Source organism: Callorhinus ursinus, unplaced genomic scaffold, assembly GCF_003265705.2.
Source record: "Callorhinus ursinus isolate GAN/ISIS: 27379988/994484 unplaced genomic scaffold, GSC_fseal_2.0 scaffold1144, whole genome shotgun sequence".
Classification (NCBI taxonomy): domain Eukaryota; kingdom Metazoa; phylum Chordata; class Mammalia; order Carnivora; family Otariidae; genus Callorhinus; species Callorhinus ursinus.
Genome location: NW_027398199.1, coordinates 352 through 13,033, shown reverse-complemented (window position 1 = coordinate 13,033; position 12,682 = coordinate 352). Strand labels below are relative to the sequence as shown.

General features: G+C 40.4%; 1 long non-coding RNA gene across 1 annotated transcript; it reads right to left on the bottom strand.

Moving 5' to 3' along the window:
* Window positions 1-20: 20 nt before the first annotated feature.
* On the bottom strand, window positions 21-11,702 carry LOC112818772 (uncharacterized). Its single transcript, XR_003206680.2, has 3 exons — window positions 11,082-11,702; window positions 8,295-8,408; window positions 21-314 (listed from the first exon to the last, which is right to left on the bottom strand). It is a non-coding gene; the product is annotated as an uncharacterized lncRNA (long non-coding RNA).
* Between the last annotated feature and the right edge of the window lie 980 nt (window positions 11,703-12,682).

Sequence of the window (12,682 nt, the reverse complement as noted above, 5' to 3'; positions counted from 1 at the left end):
ATGTGCATACACCAGTTGGGTTTCACATGTGTTCTCTTGAAATTGTAGTCATGAGATTACTAAAAAAAATTAATTAGATACCATATGTAATCGAAAAATACTATTTTCTAACAGAATTAAGACACGTTTTCTTTCACTTATGTTAACTCTAAAATGATGATTCCAGTTAGCAAATGATAAGCTAGATCAAAAGGGTCTTGCTAACCTCTTACTGTAAGCTTGCTGTATAGCTGTGAATTCACTTCCTTGTCTCGCTGAAAACGCCGGAATTCATCAATTGCTTCCCTCATGATAGTAACAGCCAAAACAAATCCCTATAAAACAAAATAAAATATGGTATTTGAGAAAAATAGCTTTAACAAAAAAGTTAAGGGAATATTCTTTTACCAAGCAGTTTTACTTCCCCCCCATTTATATTACTTCTAAAACATAAACAAACACAAAGAAAAAAGACAAAAAAGTAATAATGAAACACTACAAGAGAAATATAATACATACTAAAAGATTTACAATTCTCCCTATTCCCAAATAATTTTTTTAAATTCCTATCATAACATGTACAAGCTAAACATCAGAAAATACTTAGTAACCCAAAGAAAAAAGAAATCAACAATCTGAAAAAACAGAAAAACAAAAAAAACCCCAGGAATTCTATTTAGACCGCTCGTGCCTTTAAATATCAAATTCCCAAAGGCTGACATAAAATCTTATGCTTTCTGCGCTTGAATTCTGTGGGTGGAAGAAAGCAGGAAGGAACGCGGCGCAATCCCAACATGACAGCCTCCTCCTGTGCAGGCTTGTCCGCTTTGTAAGCAAAACCTCAACAGGTCAACTTGAGGCTACATAAATAAACTCTGATGTGCTTGGGATCTCTTGTGAAATCTGTTATGCCCCCGACATGTGGCTGACAGCTCAGAGGCTACACTTGTGTTTTCCGAGTGTGAACACTCTTCAAGTCTACCTCTCTATGACCACAGACTCTTCAGAAGGCCGCATGTTACACGGACGCGCATTCCCCAGGCTACTCTGGGAATGACCCAACGCTGGACAACTGCCCTCAAAGGACAACAGTCTGTCACTCCAGGGCTGTGTCTGTATCACCAACAGGCCACATGAGGTGAGCCCTTGTGTTTACTCAAAGTTGATCCTCCCTGCTACGCTCAGAGTTGTACCATCACCGCCATCTGACTGTAGACTATTCTCATCACCCCAAAGAGAGAGAAATCCCACACTGGGCAGTGGTCACCCTCATCTCCTCCAGCCCCCAACCCCTGGCAACCACGAGTCCAACTTTCTGTCTCTATGAATTCGCCTCTTCTGGGTGATGTGGGCTGTTTAGCATTTTGATGAACAGCCAAGCTTCCTCCCAAAGTGGTTATAACCCTTAACGTGAGCTTATTGGCCATTCGTATCTTCTTGGGATAAATGTGTGTTCAGATCCTACAGCCACTTGTTAACGGTGTCATTTGTCTTTTCACTGTGAAGCTGTAAGAGCTCTTTGTATTATTCTGGAAACAAATACCTCGTTAGACATGTGATTAGCATATGTGAGAGTACAAATATTTTCCCCCACTCTAGGTTATCATTTTATTTTCCTGATGGTATCTTCTGATGTCCAGAAGTTTTTAATTTTGATAAATACAATTTAAGTTTTTCTTTAGTCACTTGGGCTTTTACCGTCCAAGATCACAAAAATTTGCCTCTATGTTTTCCGCCAGGAGTCTTACAGTTTTAGCTCTTCCACTGAGGTCTATGATCCATTACGAGGGGTTTTCTGGGTATGACCTGAGGGAGGGGCCCAACTTCCTTCTTTCGCATCCAGCTGTCCAAGTGCCCCAGCACCATTCGTTGAGTGCACTGAACAATCCACCGGACGGTGTGAGCATCCTTGCCGAAAACCGATCTGTCATGAATGTAAAGGTTTATTCCTGGACTCTACGTTGTATTCGTTGGTCTATTCATTTATCCTTCTGCCAGTCCCACACCTTCTTGATTACTGTGGCTTTGAAATGAGCTCTGAAATGGGGAAGCAGGAGTCCTCCAATGCTGATCTTCTTTTCTGGGTTGCACTGGCTACTCTGGGTCTCCTGCATTTCCATATGAATTTTAGAGTCAGCTCGTGAGTTTCTGCCAAAAAGCCAAGTGGGATTTTTGACAGATTGTACTGAATCTGCAGATCAATTTGGAGAGTGCTGCCACTGTAACAATACTGTCTTTCAATTCCTGAACATGGGATGACTTTATTTAGATCTTTGATTTTTTTTTAAAAAAAATGTTTTATTAGTTTCCAGCAGGCAACCCTGTATTTTAGCTAAATCTATTCCTATTTTTTTCTTTCTGATGCCACAACAACGGAACTGTTATTGTAATTTCATTTTCAGATGATCGCTGCTGGTATACAGAAATACAAGTGGTTTTGTGTATCTATGTTGTACCCGACAACCTTCCTACCTCATTTCTTAGTTCTAACATTTCTCTGTGTGTGGACACCTCAGACTTCCCAATGTACAAGATCACGCCACTGTGCAAAGAGCCCAGGGCTCCTTCTTCCCTTTCTATCTAGATGTGTTTTAGTACAGGTAAAGACAGAGAAAAAACTATGAAAATCCAAAGCAGGAGACATCAAAATATTCTCTTAACAAACTTAGTGTTATCAAAAGCCTTAAAATTTGCACACACTTTAACCAAACAGTTTCACTTCTGGAAATTTATCCTAAAAAACAAAACAAAACAAAAAAACAAGGATCCCAGCAGCATCCAATATAAAAAACTGGAAATAACCTGAATGTCTATAAATAGGAAATTCATGGTACACTCATATGTTGAAATACTGTATTTCCTGAATTCAAAGATGCAGTTAGTCTCAGGTGGAAAGACAATACCACCTAGAGTTTTTAACAAAAACTCTAAGTCTCAACTGAGTTTTAGTAACATGAAACATAATGCATCCACCGAAGCAGGAAATACAGTTCTATGCAGCTGTTCTCATGCAGGAGAATATTTACTGTTGCAGACCATGTTCACAGTGTATACGTAATTTCTTACAATTCTACTTGTGACCCCCTTGCCTTGAGAGAGAGAGGGGACAATGGCTGTCAAGCCTATGTTCCTTAGAGACTGAAGACAGTATTGTCAGAGGAGTGGCTCTGAATCAGGCAAACGTGGCACCATCACCGGGAAGGTTTTCTGCACTACAGATCTGCTCGAGCCCTCTGCCTGGGACGTGTACTTTCACCTCCCCTCTCCAAGGAACAGGCCCACACATACATATGTCACCTAGACTCTCCAGGTCAGTCTGACTTCCACCCTGGACACCTATGGCTTAAAGACAGCAAAAGTTACTTCTCCATTCATCAAGTAATTATAAACCACAAAACATAATAGTTCCTAGTGCTTCCAAGAACTCAGGAAGTGAAAATAAGCTCTCATTTCTAAAGCAGTAATATTAGAGAAGATCAACAAATAGGGACAGGTCCCCACTTCTGAAACTGGAGGTAAGCACTCTTCAAGGAGACAGAGCCCTGGTCACAGGCAAAGACTGCTAGGACCTGCAAGCCACTCTGGGCCACACCTCAAATCTAGGGTTTACCTGAATACAGGACAGATGTGCAGGACCAGCAACAACCAAGAGGTGTCACGCCCATACTACCATGGCAGTCGCCGGCATATCTACCCTGAGAAAAGCCCCAAGAGCCAGCCTTGCAACATAAAGCAGGTGACGAGAAAGGCACAGCTGATGCCTTGCCAACATTTCCTTCTTAACAACTGGAGTCTACCACACATGGGCCTCCACCTTTAGGGTTTAGACCTACTGGGTCGTAACTGGATCAGAGCAGACCGGTGGCCTATGGGAGATGTGGACAAGTGGCCCCACAGGAGTACCTGGACCTTCCTGTGACCTCAGCACCAAGCAGGTCAAAGATGGAAGCTACAGTAATGCCACCAAGAAGAGCCAAAAGCAAACCCAAGAGGGTGACGGTATTCCACAGCAAAACCACAGTATTTGTGGCATCAGTCTGTCAGTCACAATGCCTGACAGGAATGTGTCACACAGCCGCTTCATGGGCCGGGACTAAATCTTGTACCACAAAGTAGAATTCCTTCTTCCTACTTCTCCGGATGGCGCAGGGGCCATGTGGAGTAAGTGCCAAAACAAGAGGTATTTTTATAAAAAGAGAAAAAATTCTACTGATATATCATATATTAAATATTAAATTCTATAATTCTATAATTCTATTGATATAATCAGTTTAACCACACCAGAAACTTTTCTATGTATTTTAAATAAGCTACCCTTTAAATGCCACAGAAACGCTTAGCTCTACTTAAGACAGGGAAACTCAGACACAAGCAGCACACGTACCTTTGCAAAGGTCACACTAAATGTGCAGCTTATGTTAAGCATGTTTGTCTCTGGACAGCAGGAGGTATAAGTCCAGGTATGATTTGGTTTCTCCTTTCCATACTCCATCCACACCTCCAACATGCAGAGACACTCCGAAGAAAGAGTGGACAGAAGGAAGGACCGAAAATCAGAGTCCTCGCAGACTGACTGATCACCTACGCAGTCTATCTGGCTTTCCATTAACAAAATACCACGAACACAGCTTATGTGGAAGATGCCGTGTTAACGATCCAGACCTCCTTTATCTAAGAACCGCTTGCATGGCTAGATCTATTCTACCCGATTAACTCTGATAGAAGCATTACAATCCGTTTTGTTACTATGATTACACTAGCTTTTCCTCAAAGAGCTGCTGTGGAAACTGAATGATGCAAAAGGTAATCTTCATTCTGACACAAGAATGCAGTAAAATCACTTATTTTCAGTTTGCTCTCCTGTTCTATGGCAAATATAACAGAAATTAGATCAGAGCTGAAGCTAGTAAATAACATTGCCCAGAGTACTTGATATAGAAAGATTATTAAACCATCACTGTCTTCAGAAATACCCTTGAGGTGGAGAGCAGAACAAATGTGAAGTGCCCTGTTTAAAATTAGTGGACGTCAGACGTAAGATTTTATAACTGCCGGCTGTATGATGGTTTGATGCTTCCCTGGCAGGCTTCTGGCAAGGAGGAATCTGGAAATGCTAACTAATTCCTTTCTCTGGGCAACCTTACAGGTACTTACAGAACCTGAGAAAGCAGGCAGAGAAAAGACGTCAAACACTGAGTGTGTGTATAAGGGCCACATGCTAGTGCAGGCCCTCGACACAGGACAGGGCCAAACACAGTGGTCAAGAAAGAGCAAGGAATCGGGAGCTAGGAAGGAATCCCGCTGAAGCACACCTCCTTTATTCAAAAAAAAAAATATATATAGGGCGCCTGGGTGGCTCAGTTGGTTAAGCGACTGCCTTCCGCTCAGGTCATGATCCTGGAGTCCCAGGATTGAGTCCCGCATCAGGCTCCCTGCTCAGCAGGGAGTCTGCTTCTCCCTCTGACCCTCCCTCCTCTCATGTGCGCTCTCTCTCTCTCTCATTCTCTCTCTCAAATAAATAAAATCTTTAAAAAAATTAAAAAAAAAATAAAAAATATATATTATATGTGTGTGTGTGGGTATACATTTACACATTTTAGATGTAGATTTAGTTTAAAGGTTCTTTAACTTTGCCTAGATTAATAAAAAAGATCTTCTGTATATAATATCTGAATTTTCAGTTTAAAAAAATTTTTTTCTGAGGTGAGTTTGGATCAAGGATCCAATATACCTCAGCCTGCCTCTTGGATTCAAAGGTGAATCTAATGGACACATCACTCTTTTAAGAGTTTTGCTAAATCAGAGGTTAAAATGTATATAGCAGTGCAAGCATAGATACTAACAAATCTTCAGTATCGATTATCTGATGAAAGGCATCGATCGTGGCTGCTACCCAACCAAAGAACAACAGGACATGGTTTCGTAAAGCAGACCACTTCTGAGGTCTAATGGTGCGGTATGAGAGCAGGGACATGAGAACCCGGCCAGGCATGTCACCAGGCAACATTAAGCGTTACTCAAATGGGAAAAATGGGCTTTTCACCTTTCTTTGGGGCCCCTGACACACAAGTGCAGCAGAGTAACAACGTCCCTTCCCTGAACACCGCAGCAGGGGCTGACCTAGGCACTTCTGTAAATGCAGTCGTTAATTCTCACACGCCAACAAGAGAAGGACTAAGTACTTCCAACACCTCTAGCTGACAATCGAGTCAGTGGACGTAAACATCACACGGAAGCACAGGAAGGACAGGCACCGACACTCACACGCACGCTCTCACTCCAGCTCTGGCCGACACAGTCAATTCTGTGCATGAATTCCTCATCAGGAATCCATCTAAAACTAACATTTTCTTTGGTTAAAAGCTACTGAAATCACAGTTAATAGGAAAGATGCAAAAGCAAAACAGAAATGAACACATTTTACTTTAGATTTTTAAGAAGATCTTAAATTCTGAGACTATCGCTGCTAAAGTGAATTTCAACCCAAGATGGGAGTGAAACTGAAGAGGTTCAGGGCAACCTCGTGAAGCCGGGGATAGAAAAAGTGGCCAGAAATAAACACACTGAAATCGTAAGTATAGTTGTGTTTTTAGGATGAGCCAGTATTTTCTCTATGCTCTAAAATTTCTGTAATGCTCTACTGCTTTTACTGGAAACTGGGAAAAGTAAGGAGCAGTCTGTCACTCAGACTTCCAGGATGCACACAGCCTAAGGGGTCTCCGGCTCACGTGCACAGGGAACAACATACAATCACAGTGACCATTATAGCAAAGTCTGTAACTGTGAAAAATGAGAAGAAACCTCAAAGTCTCTTTTTCTGGAAAGATGGACATGTTCATTCAATGGAGTACTTCAGAGAAGTGAAAAGTGAATGTGTCACCATGGATCCATTTTAGAAATCAACGTTAAGCCAAAAAAGCGTGATACAACAGGAAACGGACAGTAAGATAATCTTAATATAGATTTTTTAGAGCATGCAAACAATACTATTATTTTAGTGACACAAACATAAGTAGTAAAATTATTAGGAGATGTAACAACTGAATTTCAGACGCAGAACAGAAGTTGCCTGCGGGGGAAGAAAGGTGCGAGGAACAAAGCCAACAGTCTCTGTCCTCTCTCCAGAGCTGTCCGGCCTGAACCAGCTGTGCTGTCCTGTGACAAGTGGGGTCCGAGCCTCAGTGTCCTTTGTGTGCTGTGGGACACCCACAGACACAGACCGCTCCCTCTCCCGCTCAGGAGGAAATGGGAGCCCTCACTGACCTGCCTTCCAGCACAGCCCCCGCGTCCCTGTGCTCCAGCAGCACCCCAGCACCCGGCCCCTTGGCCTGCACATCTCTTTGCCCTGTTCTGCACACGGCCCAGCCACTCTGCCATCTGGAGAGCATTTGAGTGCCGCCCCTCAGAGGGGCCTTCCTTGACCACCCTATTTAAACAACCCCGCTGTCTTCCAACCTTGCTCATTTCAAGAGTGGACATGTATTCATTCATTCGGTGATTTTGTATTTGTAGGACAATGCAGTTACTTTCACCGCTCAAATCCATGCTACTCGAAAGTCTGTGTGGATGGGAGCAGGAGGGGCTCGTTGAAGGGACCCCGTCAGGGAGATTTCGGCCCCCTCTGCCAGTCCTCCCCGGTGCATCTGAGAAGACCCTCTCTGGGGGGCCAAAAGGAAGCAGTAGGTCTTTCCAGGTGAGAGGAAGAAAGAAGGCACACATTTTGTCTGTATAAGCTGAAAATTAATGAAAATTATTGGCAAACAGCATCAAACCATTAAAACAGCATTATGTCTGAAGTTGAAATATTTGATGTTAAGTGTCATCTGCCTTCCAAACACTTCCCCACACTGAGCTGCCAACCAGAAACTGTCTGGACTACTGACTGAGCTACTTCAGCCAAAAGGGAAGAAGTGCCCATCTATCAGGATGCCAAGAGAGTCACTGAGGAGACCCCACCCCATCGTTCCCAACAGCGCCATCGGCATGGGGGAGCCGGGCTGGAGAGACAGACCTGGTATCACAGGGCACGTACAGGATGCCCCAAGGAGATCACCCCCCATGCCCGCCAGCAAAGGCGCCCAGTGGCCACTGAGCCAAGACGCACAGGCAGCGCACGGGCCCAACACCCCTGGCGAGGCTGCGAAGTCGGTCAGTGGCAGAGCTCTGGAAAACCCTGTAAGCGAAGTCCAATGGTACACAGCAGCAGTATCATGCTTCTGAAAACCTGATCGATTTATCTTTCAACCATCTCCACTCTGAAAACCAAATACTAAATGTTAATAATTTAACTTAATTTCAAAAATCTTTTCTTTTACCAGAGGAGCCCAGTAGGTGTAGAGATAGCCTATTTTCAATGCTGGCACAAACTGTGAGCAGGATACTACCAGAAAATAGAGATTCAAGAAAAACTTGAATTGTTCATATAAAACCTAAAAAGGAAAAGAAAAAATTAACACAATCTCTCCAAGGACAACCTTTAAAACGTCAATTAAATAATTAAATCAGCACAATATCTAACTACATTTCCATCAAAGAGTGACAATATGCCCTCAGTTACAGTAAATTAAGTAATTCTGACACTGCCTTTCCAATAACTAAATTCCATATATATTTATTTAAAATTATATTTAAAATAAACTGAAAAAACAATTAGAACTTCCAATTATGTTAAAAGCATCCTCTAAAAGTTTTTAGTTTCTTGTATACAATTTCCAGTTTTGCACACTCCCCTGTAAATCTCTGTATGTATATCAAAGCAAATGAGATAGCGAAATCTTCCCAATGTAAGTCAATAAATATATTATTTATATACACACAAATGTGTATCTTGATAACTCAGAAACTCTTACAATGGGAAAGTTCTATTAACCTTATATTTATGAAACGGTAAAAAATAAAATATAATAGCCACGTTTCTGAACATGAACATCTGGGTAGCTTTAAAATAACTGAGCAAACAAGCAAAACATACACAATTTGACTTCACAAAAACTGTCTTAATCTCCTCTATTTACTTCTCTCGAAGTATAAGAAATAATGACATAAAAAAGTATGTGAATTGCACACCAATTCAGGAAGACAGTGACCTATATATATATTCTTTATAATCTCTTGGCAGTTGATCTGCAATAATATTTTCAAATACAAAAGAAGTATCCTTCAACAAAATTTTAGGAATGCAAATCCTGCAACTTTGTTTTTGTTTTTTAATTCAAATAGAGTTATTTTTAAGGAAGAAAACCCAAGAGCCAGTATATTAATAGACTTCTATTTACAAATTCTCAAATTATTAAATTTAAATTGAAAATCAAAATGGAACAAATTTCATGTTTATAGATGAGAATAATTCAAATGGCACACTACCATTGCAATTAAACTTACAACCTTGCAACTTCCAAATCAAAATCTCTTTGGATGCCATTTTATATGCAACTTGGAGGGTACGGAAATTTTAACAAGAGCAGAGCAATGGGTTAAGTACTTATTGTTGACTTAAAGAGTCTGGAACCACAGTTTTTATATAATGAAGTTTTCTACATTACCATACGGCTGTTTGTGCAACTCAAAAATCAGCTACAATGATAACACGTTTCTATTCATAATCATATTCAATTGCTGTCTAAAGATGTTTTGAGTCATTTCAGAAATTAATCTCAGCAGGAGAGAAAGCTCTTTCTCCTCAGTGATTTCTTTAAAATCTCAGGTAGCATAAATTATATCTATTAGCAATTCAAAAATTGCCATTTGTGCTAAAAATGGCATAGAATTCCTACTGTGCAATTACCAAATGTTTCTAAAATACTACGTTTTAGATGAAAAGCCTACTTTAAGAGACAATCTAAGAACGAGAATTCACACGGTAACAGTGGTGCAGCCACACCAACAGGTGCTCTCAGGACACAGCCCATCCTGGTGGGCTGCAGGGATTTGCTCTGGTCAGAGTGAGGCTGCACTGTGGGCTTTAAGCCACTGTAATCAATACTCTGTTGTCTACTGAATGAACTTTGTGACCTTTAGGAAAATGTACAATGCTTCGCCAATCTGTGAGTATTTAAAATTTAAAGAAAACAGTAACTTCATTCAAGAAAGATGAGAATATTTATCTGCCTGAAAGACAGCTTACATTTTATTGTCCTGACAAAAGAGCTGTCTTTTAATGACGGAGACAGTAGTTTTGTGTGTTTTACTAAAGAGTTAATTAGATAGGAAGCATTCACCAACTATTAGATGGATGGGGGAGGGTGGTGAGGGGCAACCAATGCCCAGTATAAAATCAGCATGATTATTTAAATTAAAACATGAAAAATAAAACAGCCCTTATTTCACTTTACCAAGACATTTTCTTGTAAAGAGCATAAGAGCAAATAACTAGAATGTGTCAGAAACTTTGATATAGAAATATAACCAGTACCAGCTTCCTTTTGCCTTTAGAAAGACGAATAAATTGGTCTATAAAAATAGGAAATGTACAAAAACCAAAAACTAGTCAATCATCCTAAATACATACTCAGTTTGGTAACTTAAGCCAAAAATACCACTAGCAACCAAAAAAGTAATGAAATATTTAAACTTCGTTATTTACACCTAGCATAATACCTAATTAAAGATAACTAATGATATAACAACATAACGGCTTGAAATTTATAATGTGAAGTAGAAAATATTATCTATAAATGCTTACAGATATTTTGTTACTGAGTCACGTTTGTATAAGAAATTATTTTACTTTCATCATGAAGTTCCTTGGCAGACTTTAAACTTAACATTCCACTTCACCTCCAAACAAAACTTAGGACTTATTTTCTGTTAATTTAATTTAGGCTTGATTATTTCTACAATACTATAAATATATTTATCTAGGATTGAAGTCAAACTATAAATTTTCTCACACTGAACTTCATGATGTACCCATTAAAAGTGCGCATGAATTATTTAACAACTACTTGAAACATGAATGGTTCAAAAGCAAAAGGTCACTGATTTGGACAGGACACAATTAACGGGAAAAAAAATTAAAAAATAAAAGAAAAAAGAACAGTGAAAACAAAAGGAGCCAGCAATCTCTGATATGAAACCCATTCTTAAGAATGTAATAGTCTTACCCCAGGTATAAAGGTAAATACATTGTATTTTTTATTTTTTATAGAATTTCCGGGATGCTTTTCTTCACACTTTTCAGGATATCCAAGCCACACCGTGCGAGCTTTCAGTTCTCTCTTTCTTTGACAAATATTTATCAGCCAATCACAGCAAGTGCATGAAACAAAAGACACTCCTTATATATGCTTTTTAAAAAATGTTTAAATTAATGCTACATATTTAGAGCCAATACTGATTGTTTCTGTATTTACCAGACACCGAAAGCATATCTAATGTTAATCTGTAAAGGTTATCTTCAAATAGGTTATACTGAAATAACTTTGACATAAAACACTGAAAGAGACTTGTATGAGTGCATAATGACTTCTAGAACCTCAGGGAAGTGATCTTCCCTGTTTAGACCCTCTTACTGACAAAACCATTAAGTTTCTGAAGCAATCAATGCTCTTCTATGAGGAGGAAAGGAGAGCCGTGTCGTTTGCAATTCTCAATACACCGCTCAGTGATCCGATGACAAAGGTCCTCGGACATCAACTCTCTCAGGTAATCACTCTTTTCCTCTCTTAAAGAGGACTATTTTAGTAGCATTCATATAAAATTAAGACTTACGGCTCCCTTCAATATTGGGAAAGAACACTGATGTTTAAGGGGATAGGGCTAAAGCTATCTTCCAGTCCGTCCATGTGCCATAGTGTCAGGACTCCAGCAGCACCAACACTTCCACTTCCTGGACATCCAAACCATTATGTTTGGATAGAGAGAATAAACTTTTCTCAAAACACTTAAGAAAATGGTGAAAAGGTATCAAAATCACCTAAACTAAGCATAAAATAATAATCGTGAATTTAAACTTCAGCATGCACAATTTGGCTTTGCTCAAATCTCCAAACTGCAGAAGGAGACCTAGAATGGCTTACGAAGGCAGGTTGTTGAAGTGTATCTTCTAGGTGTAGTCTGGGCTACAACAGCAAGCCAGCAGCAAAAGGCAGAAGCTCTGAACTCCACTCTGTGACAGACTCAGCTGAAAAATGAACATGAAATTCTGTGTGACAATGTCAGTCTCAGGAGGTGTGATTATAAAATGAAGTTGGCATATCAGGACTTCCATCTTGAAATCACTGCACGTCTTCCACGGCAGGTGGGGAGGGCGCACTAGCCCTTTACTCCAATCACACTGACATCAATCTTCAGAAATCGCCTTACTTTGGATAGCACCCACGGTGGCATCCTATAAACTGAAATCGGTGTATCTCTACTGAATACCTGCCTATTTCTTAGCTGTGCACAGAAAATCTTCAGTCCGGAAGGACAGGAGTCTGCCCTCCAGGTGTGGGCATCCACCTCTCGCCCGCCTGCAGGACTGGGAGCACTGCTACCTTGAGGAGCTCTCTTGTGATGGCAATCCTGAGTGCCAGGGGCACAGCCAAGCAGGTCAGTTCTAAACCACCCCCCTAGGACCCATCCCACTTCAACTTTAAAGAACAAATAGCATCCTCCACACATAAAGAATACTTTTAAATCCCAGCAGTTAGAAACCAGGATATTATTAAAGCGGATTAAGATTGCCACAGTACGTATTCCCGCCTTTACTGCCTGTTGTTGG